This window comes from Lycium barbarum, chromosome 4 (assembly GCF_019175385.1).
Source record: "Lycium barbarum isolate Lr01 chromosome 4, ASM1917538v2, whole genome shotgun sequence".
NCBI lineage: Eukaryota > Viridiplantae > Streptophyta > Magnoliopsida > Solanales > Solanaceae > Lycium > Lycium barbarum.
The window spans coordinates 105,400,137-105,406,400 of record NC_083340.1 but is presented as its reverse complement, the minus strand read 5'-3'; the positions used below and the strand labels follow the sequence as shown (position 1 = coordinate 105,406,400).

At 41.0% G+C, this 6,264-nt stretch overlaps 1 long non-coding RNA gene across 1 annotated transcript; it reads left to right on the top strand.

The window, feature by feature from the left end:
• The first annotated feature begins 851 nt into the window (after nt 1-851).
• LOC132638497 (uncharacterized) lies at nt 852-2,322 on the top strand. The gene is made up of 3 exons (XR_009581768.1): nt 852-1,015; nt 1,355-1,409; nt 2,044-2,322. It is a non-coding gene; the product is annotated as an uncharacterized LOC132638497 (long non-coding RNA).
• Nucleotides 2,323-6,264: the final 3,942 nt, after the last annotated feature.

The following is a 6,264-nucleotide window of genomic DNA, read 5'->3' as shown; positions in this document are numbered from 1 at the left end:
ATATTGTAACACCTCGTAGCTTCGAGTGAAAGTTTGACTCATAAGATGAAAATATAATGGAACCAATATGAGGGTTATAGGAAGTGTCTTGAAAACTAATTAAGTCATAAGAAATGTCTTTGGGCAAAGCAAAGTTGAAAACCACTCTACAGGGCATGTTTGCCAATGAGTTTGTGGAAGGTCTTACTTCCTATGATCATAACCCCTTTAAATATTTGGAATTTCGGAAACCTTCCTTGATGAAAGTTGTAGATCTTTGAAATAGCTTTCCAACGATAGGTCGCCCAGCCCAAACGGAGCTACGTACAAAAAGTTATGCCCATTTTACTGAAGCCTGTCTTCATTGGAAATTTAGTGCATTCGACGGAAACGTCGATATAATCGACGTTTCGTCGATCTAAACGACGTTTCGTCGATCGGATCAACGATCCGTCGAATGAACCGTCGATTGGGAATAAAGGAGAGGTGTCTCACTGGAAATTTGGCCAATTCAACGGAGGAAATCGACGTTTCGTCGATCTAATCGACGAAACGTCGAATGAGCCGTCGATTGGAAGTACGTTTTCGGCTGATCTAACTTCGGGAGGCCATAACCCTATTATAAGTTGGGAATTTGGAAAAACGTATAACATGAAAGTTGTACATAATTGAAATAGCTTTCCAACGGTATATTATGGGCCTCGAGGAGACATCTGGTTAGGGAGATATGAACGTTTTAAGACAGAAAGGTCAAGCTGGACAGTGGACTTGGTCCAACCCGAACTCAAGTTGGGTCAGACCCATTTCCACTTAATATTTAAGGGAAATGTCCAACCCTAGCAGCCTCCTTCCCTCATATTTTCAAATTTTAGAGAGAGAGAAAGGATAGTTAGAGAGAGAAAGGAGAGGATCCATCAAGTTGAAGGCCTCAAATCCCAAGGCTCGTGAAGGATAAAGTGTAGTACAAGTTCTTGCCGTCGTTCTAAGCTACAAATCAAACTTTGGAAGTTGATTTCGTGGTGGATGCTCACAAAAGGTAATATTCCTACTCTCAAATCATTTATAGTTGAGAATTGATGAATTCTTGGGAGAATAACAAATGGGTTTGATAAAGGAAATTATATGAATTATGCTAGAGTTTTGGATTGTTGATTTGGGATTGTTGTATTCATGTGGGTGATGAAGAATAACGTTGATTACACCTAATTGAGATTGTAGAATCACCTAGAAGTAATAGAATGGGAATTGGGTGAAGAAACACCATTAATGGAGATTGTGAAGCTTTATGCCCACTAAGTGTTTGATAAAATGCTTAGATGACCAAATCATGAATATTATTGCTAATATAGAATCCCTTTGACTTGTATTGCTATAGATCAAAGTTGAAAGGGGTGACGAACATTGTATTACGCTCAAAGGCTGGAATTAAGGTATGTGAGGCTAACTATCTACGTTAGGGAATGTTCATAATTCTCCCTACGCCTCATTCTTCATACTTGTTAGCAATTTGACTCAGAATATAGTTTAGCCCTAGTTTCATGATATGATATAGAACTGTTATCTTCTAAGGTTGCAGTTACAAAATTCGTTCATGGTTGTTTGAACATCATGAACTCAACATGTAATCTTTGTAGACTTATGCATTATTATCACATGAGTCTCAGTCAGTGTATAGCCAGTTATTTACAAGAGTCCCATAATCAGAAACAGTTATCATGCTATCAGATATAGCCAGTCTCAGTTTTGTGAATTGTTAATGTTGAACACCTGTATCTGTACTTTTGGGCCCTAGGCCACAGTTTATGCATACGTATTGCTTGGGCCAGAGGCCACAGTTTTTGTGCACATTATTTGGGCCCGAGGCCACAGTTATAATTACAGTTTTACAGGTGATTCTTCATCCAGAACAGGGAGTACTTCAGCTTCTTACTTTCCTGTTTAGTTCAGTTTCAGTTTCAGTTTCAGTTCCAGTATTTTATTGCTTCAGTTGCTTTACATACCAGTACAATTCAAATGTACTGATGTCCCTTTTTATTGCTTGGGGACCTGCATCTCGCGATGCAGGTAACGATACACAGGTTGACGACTCAGCTAATTAGGAGTGCACATATCAGCTATTGGTGAGCCCCACATTCATTCGGGGCGTTGTCAGCTATCCAGTTATTTCAGTTTATAGACAGCTCTATTATTCAGTACTCTTAGAGGCTTCATAGACACAGTTCAGACAGTCAGATATTTATTATGTTAGCCTTGTTGGCAGTCGTTCATTTGTTTGGTTTAGCCATGTTGGCTAATTTCATATATGTTCAGATTGCTTAAGTATTTCCGCATTATGATATTTCAGTGAGACATTCAGTTGATCAGCATGTGTTAGTTTTATTCTATAAATTAGTTATGTTTTGGTATCACATGTTGATTCAGCAGCCAGTTGGTTCGCTCGGTCACATGCAGTCAGGCACCGGGTGCCGTGTTACGTCCAGGCCCAGGTTCGGGGCGTGACAGACCGCATGAATAGAAAACATCTAAACCCAATCGGCATCGACCCCAATGCAACTTCCCACACTGGGAACATCGTGGTACGGGTGGCCTTGCCTGACCCGAATCATCTCTGAACTGAGACCCTGAAAAACTCTTACTCGGCCCGGAACGAGTAGATCTATCGAATATTTGGCCTGAAAACCGTGGAGGTGCTCTGGTCATAGAATAGCCTGAATGCCTAGAAATCTGCTGCCTGTGCCCACCTCTGCACTCACTCATTGGAACCGAAGATCTGGCCCTCTTGCTATGTCCCCTATCATGCTCACGTTCACTTCTTTGCTGTTGCAGAACATGGGCCTGAATGCGTGCAATATCCATATTGTCCTGAAGGGACGCAGTCAAGCACCTATCCATCAAATGTGGCCCTAGGCCCTTTACAAATCGGTATACCCGGTCACCCATATCCGCTACCATGGCCGAAGCATACCTAGCCAAAGAATTGAAGCGGAGACTATACTCTAAAGCACTCATGCTACCTTGCCTCAAATTTAAGAACTTATCAGCTCTAGCTCGTCGAACATCCAGAGGCATATAGTGTCGGAGGAAAGCATCAACAAACTCTTGCCATACCGGGGGAGGTGCATTGGCTCCCCGTGAATCCATCCAAACCGTGTACCATTGGATCGAGACATCTCTCAATCTATATGACGCTAACTCCACCGATTCGGTGTCCGAAGCATGTATCAATCGAAGCGTCCTCAACATACCATCAATATAATCCTGAGGGTCCTAATCCGGCTTTGATCCAAAGAATTTCGGAGGGTTTAAAGTAACGAAGTCACGGGCCCTTGCACTAACAGCCCTATCACCCTGCCTTGTACTCTGCCGCTGAGTCTGAACAGCAACTAACTGAGTAAGCAAATGTATGGCCTCTTTTACATCTTGGCCTGAGGCATCTGGTGGAGGAGCCGGAGGTGCTGGAGCTGGGGCTGAGGCTCCCTCACGCTCCTCTAATATAGGTACTGAACGGGAGGACTGAGATTAAGCCGCACTCTGGGACTCACTTTCCTCTACTACCGGTGGCGGTGCTCTTTCAGCCCACTTTTCTGCCACCGTCTTGGCCTTTTGGGCTGCTGTAGACTTTCTCTTTACAGGAATTTCTGAAATACACAACACACGGTTAAGGAACAAGAAGTTCTTATATCATAGCTCTATCGCACGATTCTTATGAAGAAAGAAGGTCACTTATTCCTAAAATGCCCGCAGCTTCTTGTTTATAAGTGTGGCGCGTAACACACCCATAACCAAGACTCTACTAGGCACGGCTCGTAGACACACCCTAGTACTGAACTGCTCTGATACCACTTTTGTCACGACCCGACTAGGGCCGCGACGAACACCCGGTGCTATCCCACCCGGGCACCCCTTATCATACACTTACACTTACATATAGGTGAGCCACATAATAAAACATATTTTTCTATTTATCCGTCACGCTAGTCACATTGGACAACAACATCTTTTATATCATTATAGGCATCCATGCTGCACCCATGTACATAAGCCGACAAGGCTACAAAATGATATACAAAATATAGGCCGACAAGGCCAAACATATCTAACCATATACACATGTCCACGAGCCTCTAAGGAGAATATGTCATAACACACAAGCGGGATAGGACCCCGTTATGCCCATAATTATCTACACAAAAGAATAAGTACCCAAAAGCTATAGCTCCGAATGAAATGGAGCTCCGCTATGTAGTCCCTGAGAATGTAGCTATGGATTAAATCTGTCTCCCTGTGCACCTGCGGGCATGACGCAGCGTCCACCAACAAAAGGACGTCAGTACGAAGAATGTACTGAGTATGTAAAGCATGATTAATATCAACATAGAAGCATAATATAAACCACAAGGAAATAGCACAGGATGGGAGATAGTAATATCATCGTCATAAGAACTTACTTTCCTTTCATAGGGACTTTCCAATTCAAATGCGTATTTGTGTACATACATCCATATCCGTATCCATACCCAATTACGTGTCCTTATTCACATTCACATCATGTACATATTCTTGTTCGTGGTCGTATCGTATTCGCATTCATTCTCATATTTATATCCTATACATCATCATATCATATACATAGCATTTACATAGCATACTCAACCATGAAGGATCGGTGTTTCATACATACTTGGCTAGCAAAGGCTCAAGGTTACACATACCTGGCCCTACCAAAGCTTCAGGGTTACATCTACCTTGCCCTACCAAGGCGTCAGGGTTATTCGTACCATCTGTAGAGGTGTGCGCGCGTTACGTAAATAGATACATATCCTACCGGGCCTCATAAGCTCGGGGTTCCATAATTGTCATACATAAATACACATATATAATAGCTCATAAGCATCTTATTATTATCATCACTATCATTATCGTCATCGCTATTATCATCGTCATCATTATCGTTATCACTATCATCGTTGTTCATTACATCTATCCTTATATGGTTACTCGTCATATGAGGAACTTAGTACAATCGTAATACATATCGAGGATCATAAGCTTAATAGCTCGAAAGATAGAATCATTTGAAGGATATCATAATCTTATAGGAGGTTTAGATGATTGGCCAAAGAACCATTCCATGTGAAAGAAGGGTTAGCCTTACATACCTTTCCGTTAAACTATTTACAAGTTGCACGTTCTCCTTCAACGCTCGCGTTTCTACCTTCATTGATGTCATACTATCATTAGAAATCGATAACTAGCATACATGACTAAAACTAGAGAAAATCGTACAGCATCTCCTTTATTTATACGACATTCCTCCATAGCGTATATCAACTCCCAAACGTCAATAATACATTCACAATACTATAACAATAGTCACTATTCATCCACATTACCCACATTTCTCAATTTACCTTCAATCACCCATATCCATGGTCATAACACATGACTACGTTCATTCACATACATTGCCTATCCCATTTTCTCAACGTCATTTATACATATTTACATCACAATACATCAAGAATCATGACTCAATTCAAGCTATTTCTCAAAATGGCACTATTTCACATTCATGACCCATTTTTCTATACCCTTCTACAATCCAAGTATTTCAACTCTCAAATACTTTAAACAACATAGAAAAACCATAAATCTTACCTTAGATGTTGTAGGAACGAGCCTTGGTAGGTAACACGTCACTTGAGCAAAACCCTAGTTCATCTCCAATGGGATTTCTTAACTTGAATGATCGTTAATAGGTTTTCTTACACTTGATTCACTTGATTTATGTTGTTGATCACTAATAACCCTTGAATTCTTGTGATATAAATGTAGAGAGATGTTTTAGAGATAAGGGGTGTGATATGGAAGTGAAATGAAATAAGACTTGGTCCCTTTATTTAATGAACCATTTCAGTCCCGACCGTATATACGGACTAACATACGGTCAGTATAATTTATACGGGCCGTATGTTTGGTCCAGAAAGGTAGGATATTCTGGGCTGATTATTCGGTCCCAAACATATGGACCGTATAATTTATACGGCCAGTATGTTTGGCCGTATAATCCCCAGTGATTCCGAAGTTCGTTTCGTCGACTCGTTTGATCTCCAATCCTTGTGGAACCTTCTTAACACTTGTTCAACACTTCAATACCAATCTAAGGGACGTTATCGCTCTTCTCCAAGACATCATTAAATCCTCGTTAACTCGTTACTTCAAGACTTCGACAAACTTAGTTCCACTGATTCATATGACTCCAAAACCTTATTGTGCGCACTTAAG